Source organism: Saimiri boliviensis, chromosome X (genome assembly GCF_048565385.1).
Source record: "Saimiri boliviensis isolate mSaiBol1 chromosome X, mSaiBol1.pri, whole genome shotgun sequence".
Taxonomy (NCBI): domain Eukaryota; kingdom Metazoa; phylum Chordata; class Mammalia; order Primates; family Cebidae; genus Saimiri; species Saimiri boliviensis.
In genome coordinates this window covers 35,834,166-35,840,165 of record NC_133470.1, presented here as the reverse complement: position 1 = coordinate 35,840,165, position 6,000 = coordinate 35,834,166, and the positions used below count along the sequence as shown (strand labels likewise).

At 44.7% G+C, this 6,000-nt stretch overlaps 1 long non-coding RNA gene across 1 annotated transcript in view; it reads right to left on the bottom strand.

Annotated features, from left to right (window-relative positions):
- Positions 1-284: 284 nt before the first annotated feature.
- The window catches only part of LOC104650730 (uncharacterized), a 42,917-nt gene continuing 37,201 nt past the window's right edge, over positions 285-6,000 (bottom strand). The window contains exon 3 of the long non-coding RNA XR_744320.3: positions 285-5,085. This is a non-coding gene — a long non-coding RNA (uncharacterized LOC104650730). The remainder of the gene's footprint in view (positions 5,086-6,000) is intronic.

Sequence of the window (6,000 nt, the reverse complement as noted above, 5' to 3'; positions counted from 1 at the left end):
GAACTTATGTCTTCTGAACTTCATCTGACATTTAGAAACAGAGGGCTTAAATAACTGTTCCTTGTTTGGTTCAGGGGAGAGATCTGGCCTGCCCTTCATCCTGCCTAGCATGCCACTGCTTTGTTCTTCTTTTTCAACAGGGACCAAGGGTCCTTTTTTACCTTTTCTGGGCACAAACTTGGTCATCTCTAAAATGAGTCTTGTGCTAAGTCAGTTTGGCTAGCTTGACATCCCTTGACTCAGGATACAGAGGAGGTAAGTAATGGGAAGGCATCTACTGTTGTCAGTATTTCCAAAATCCAGATGGTAAACCATGTGTTTGTCTTTGAGAAGCCCACCAGGCAACTCACAAGTCAAATACCTTTGCTTTGGCACTGCATACATCTTCGCTGGAATAAATACGGGAAAACTTTAGATTATGCTAATCAGAAGCCCTGTTTTATAACTGTATTTCTTTTTATTTTAAAAACTGGAAATGAGTGAATTATTATACAATAATTATAGCTAAGTTGCAAAATCCTTCCAAATGTGATGATCATGGGGGGAATGTCTATCTCCTCATGGTCCTGAAGTTCTGCTGGCCCACCCACATTGCCCAGACCACCAGCCTATTTCTGGTAATTGTCGGCCAGCTCTCCCAGACCCCCATTTCTTTCCACAATTCCAGATCTGCCACTGTGGCTTGTAGATTCATGGCTCCCCTGGGACTACACCTGCTTTTGGTCCACGTGGTTTGTGGAAGCTTCCATCATCTCCTTCCTTTGAAATACTGGTTACTTTCTCATGAAATATTCCCTACAACCTCCTCAACTGAGAGATCCTGTCTTTTTTCCTGTGCCATTGCTCCCTTCTGCCCAAATTCACCCTTCCTCCCTACCCAAGACTGCACTGAAGGAGAAGAATGTGGACTGGATCCATAGACGTGGAGGTCTCTGAGGTCCCTTCTCTCCAGAAACCCCCCTCAGCATTGTGAGACAGACCCTCATGACCCAAAGCCAGAGCAATTGTAGCCACTGAGGGCAGAGCCATAGGGGACATCCCAAATTACAAACATGTGGTCTAGGCCTTTGCTTCTCAAAGTGTGGCACTTGGACCAGCAGCATCAGCAGCAGCTGGGAGCTGGTTAGAAATGCAGAATGTCAGGCTTCACCCAGACCTCTTGATTCAGAATCTGAATTTTAACAAGACCCCAAGGGGATTCCTGTGCACCTTTAACTATGTGAAGCCCGGGGCTAGATGACAAAATCTCAGTGTGATTTAGCCAATAAGTCCAAACCTGTCACCAGCTCTAAAATGTCTTACCATTCACCCATCAACAAAAGTCATCCACACCCCATGAAATTATCACCACAAGAAGTATCTTTATTGTAAAAATACAATTAAAATCCAGGTTAGTGTACTCAGCCATTTATACCTTAGTATAATTTGGTTTTCAGTCACAAGCAAACTAGGCATCCAGCATAGCTCTGAGGAAATGGGACAATAAACAGGTAAGCACTGATAGGAAGGAAGTACAAAGGGACCTAGCAGGGTTAGAGCATAGCCAGGTGAGCATTTGGTGGTGGGGGCAGGGGAGGAGTAGAGGAGTGGAATGAGGTAAGGAAGTGCAGCTGGAGGGGGTGAGCAGATTCCAAATGAGGAAATAGGGGAATAACTGTGTTCCCCCCTACCAAATTCACATGTTGAAGCCTTAATCCCTAGTACTTCAGAATGTGACTGTATTTGGCCACAAGGCCTTTAACGATATGATTAAGTTAAATAAGGCTATTAGGGTAGGTCCTTTATCCAATAGGGCTGATGTCCTTATAAGAAGTGGAAATTTGGACACAGAGAGAGACACCAGGAGTACACATGCAAGACACAGGATGCACAGTGAAGGGCAGCCCTCCACAAGGCAAGGAAAGAGGCCTCAGAAAAAACCAACTCTGCCATCACTTTGATTTTGGACTTCCACCCCATTGAATTGTGAGGAAATGCATTTCTGTTGCTTAAACCACCCAGCCTGTGGTACTTTGTTATGGCAGCCCACACAAATGAATACATCACCTTGGCCTGTTTCATTGTTTTACCCAGAACTAGTAAAGGAAAGAAGCATGTCATCTCTGTTAGCAGTGTCCCCCCACATACAGAGCCTGCTTCTCCTCACAATGAGTGCTAGGAATAAATGAAGGCCAGCTGAACCCAGAACAAAAGCTTGCCACTCCTTAAGGTTTCCTCTTATACTCTTATGCACTCTCTCCATAAAATTGCCCACACTGTTATAGCCGATTGTCTGGGTTCTTTAAATGGGAAGAGGGCTGAGCACTTTATAATAAAAACAGCTAACACTTCCTTCCATAGCACCTACTGTGTTCCAGACACTGCTGTCATCAATATTGTGTGCATATTAAGCCACCTAAGTTTGTGTAGTTGGTTCTTGTATTTATGGACTGCAGTGGAAACTGTATGCCTCCCCCAACTCCCTCAGCCTCTTTATGAACAAGAATTTCTTTTTCTCTGTTCCTCTCCCCACCTTCTTGCTGGGATGGCTGTCTACAGATGGCCCTAAGCTATCAGTCTCTTCAGGAATGTCTGATTTTAAAAGAGTCAGCAACCCCCATGCAATTACTGATCAATACAGGAGTAAAAAGGCCCAACTCTGCACCCGAACCCTGGATCATCCCAATGTCAGATTCCCCCAAGAGGGAGGTCTGCTGAGGCATTCATTGATGTGATTCCTTTACATCTGTAGTTCTCCATTGACCTGCATTGCTTCCTACCCTTTCACAAGTGTTGGTCTGGAGAGTGTGTCCTAATAACCTTCCTGCATGCCAGTCTCCATCTTAGGATTGGCTTCCTGGGCAACTGAATCTTCCACATCCCACTTTCACAATTCAAGAAACTGATGCCCAGAGAGAGGGTACACAATTGTTCCAAGTTCACACCATTAGCAAGTGATAAGCCAGTACTTGAGCCTAAGCAGTCTGGCTCCAGAATTCACACTTTGAACCACACAATCCCATCCAGTGGATAGCTGACTGCTAACCCTCTTTTTGATGGCTGGTGATCAAGAGAGGGTGGCAATCTGGCCTCTCCTCTCCTGTCTTCCTGCAAGTCTATTAGGAGTCAAGTGAAATGGATTTTCTCAGGGCTCCATTCTCCTAAGAGGCAGCCAGACAGACCACCTCCTATGGAGGCTCTCCCAACACCTGCAGCCAGAGTGGCTCTCTCCAGGCCAGGAGTTATGAATATAGCCTTCCTTTCTCTGACCTGTCCCTCTCTGCTGCTACCCACCTCATGTAGGAACACATCATAAGTGCTCAACTTGTGGAAGCGAACCAAATCAGTGTCCCTCTGCTACCAGAGTTAGTGACAGGTGATTACATCAGGACACTGGAACAGCAGCCAGGGCCTGGATGCCTGTGTTATATACTGGCCCATCATGTATAATTTCAGAGTTTAATTTTATCTTCACAAACTTACAGGTGCAAAATGCAGGATAAAGTTCTTTAAGGGGCCCCTGTGAGAAACCAGGCTACACTTGTCCTCCCTCCCCGCACCCACAAGAGCTCTCAGGGTGGCTCACTCAAATTAAATCATTACTGAGGAGGAATAATCCTGGTAGGTTCAGAAAATCAGTTTTAAATTCAGCCTGCTAGCAAAATGCTGAATGTATTTACTTTCTAGATTTCATTTCTCCATCCATATTAAAGCTCCGTGGCATTATCAATTATGGGTTTATTGCAAAGCACAATAGGATTCAATCTGGAGGATGCCTCGGGGTATGTCTTAGGAGGACGATAAAGCTAATAGTAATGGGTCTACAACTTCTAAGGCTAATTTCCACAGTTACAAATTTCATAAATAAATAAATACAAATTTTATAAATAAATAAATGTCAGTTTCCAGTCACCCAGCTTGAGGTCTCTCAGACTGATAAAATAGGACCTTCCAGAGATCAGAGGGCTTCTCTCTGAGTCTTGGTGGGCTGCCTAAAGTTTCTCAGATCCATCAAGGAAGAGAAATGATGATCACTTCAGATGGAACCCTTTAGGACCCTTCTGCTGCTCCTCTGACCAGGCCATGAGTTGGTTTTAATGAAAATGGACACAAAAGCACAGCCAACCATGGAATCCGGGAGGTTGGTGGTACAGCGTCAGTTCAGAATCCAGCCAACCTTTACAACTTGGTTTAAGATAGGCTGTTATGTACTAGTTTTGCCATGCTTAGCCAGGCTTCAGGACTCCAGACAGGTTGAAGCTGTGTTTTATTCAGTCTAAGGTCTCTGTCATCCTCCAGGAAAGAACAGGCAGCAAGGACAAGGAGGTGGTGGTGTACGGGAACAATTTCTACCCTCCTGTCTGTTCTCAGCTAGGTGCCTCTTATACAGAGAGGATGGGCCCTATCCACTGCTTCTCTGATGCCTGTACTCACATATCTTTCGCCTGGACTGCAATGTGGTTTCAGACACTCTGGTGTACAGAACTGCATCCTCTGGCAAGCTTCAGCTAGAGGCTGAAGCTCAGACTCACCTCCAACTGGCAGCATTCCACCTCATGTACAGACCTCTAGTCTTTCCATTTTTCTACTCCAGGCTGAAATAGCACTCTTGGCTAGTGCACAAGTACAACCCAGAAGTGCAAGGTTAACACCTGAAGGGGAAATCTTCAATCAATGCAGGACAAGAGCCAGGGATAAATGCTCTTGCCTCCTTTATTTCAGGTGGACAAGTCCAGAAGCATTCTACATACTTCCCAGGATGTCCTAGCAGGGTCAAATCCTGATTCCTGTGGAAGCAACCCTAAAACACACTTCTATTGTATTGGATATTCCCTCCTTTTTGTCTCCTTCATGTCCCTTCTCTTTGGGATCCTGGGATCACCTCTTGAACGCCCTGCATGCAATTCTAGATCTCAGGTTCTGACTCCAGAAGAAACAAACTAAGACAGATGCACATCATTGGATTCATTCATTTGAATAAGATAAAGGCAGGGTATCTTCCCATAGCTCTTGTAAAAGTGCACACATATAACTTGGCAGGGGGAAGAAAAGTCCTCTTCTCTTTCTTATTCATGTGGAAGTTCCACCAAGGGAGTTATTTGTCACCTGGGAAGGCAGAGAGAGAGAGGAGAATCAAGAGATGTAAGATTGTTAATGGGAGGGTGGAGGGGTGGAAGGGAACAGGGAAAAAGAGGTCCTGGGGAACCGGGACTCAGCAAGAATGACAAGAGCAAGGGCAGGCATCAGGCTGTGTGCTCCAGGTTGTGAATGTGTGTGTGTGCAGGTGTGTACAAGTGCCTATGTAGAGGGGACTTCACAGCTTCCAGGCAACATGAAGGGGCATTCTTAGATGAGAAAGGACCTCGGTCCTAAGACAGTGTACTAGGGTCAAGACCCAGTGACAAAACTTTGCCTGAAACTCGATTCTGACTGGACACAGCTTCTGTCCTCAACAGTGACCTCTAGATGCCAGTAGGGTCCATGAGGTTGTACATTCACAGCTGGCCCACATAAGGTAGATAAACAACAATGCCAATGCAAAGATCAGTCAACAGATGTCTCAGGAGTCTTTGAAAGGTCAACTCAGTCTAAAAACAACACCTATTAGTGGTGGCTGACATTGATTACAAGCTTACTATTGTCCCAGGAACTGTTTAAATTATTTGCCACTATTAGCTATTTAATCCTCATGACAACTTTATGAGGTAGGTACTATTATTATCCATTATATACAGATGAGGAATCTGAGGTGGAGTGACTAAAGTTACATAACCAGTAGTGGTAGACTAGGATTTGAAGCCAGGCAATTATATGAGCAAGACAACATATTTGGTGCTTTGGAAACATAGATGTCATGTGGGACACATTTCTGGCATTCAAGGAGTCTAACATTTACTGGGGGAGACAGACATTTACACAAATAACAAAGATATGAAGCAAAAGGAAATAAGCCTCATAATAGCCTCTAGGGTACTATCCTCTTAAATAGTCTCTGATTCTATGGCTTATGTCTCATTCTAG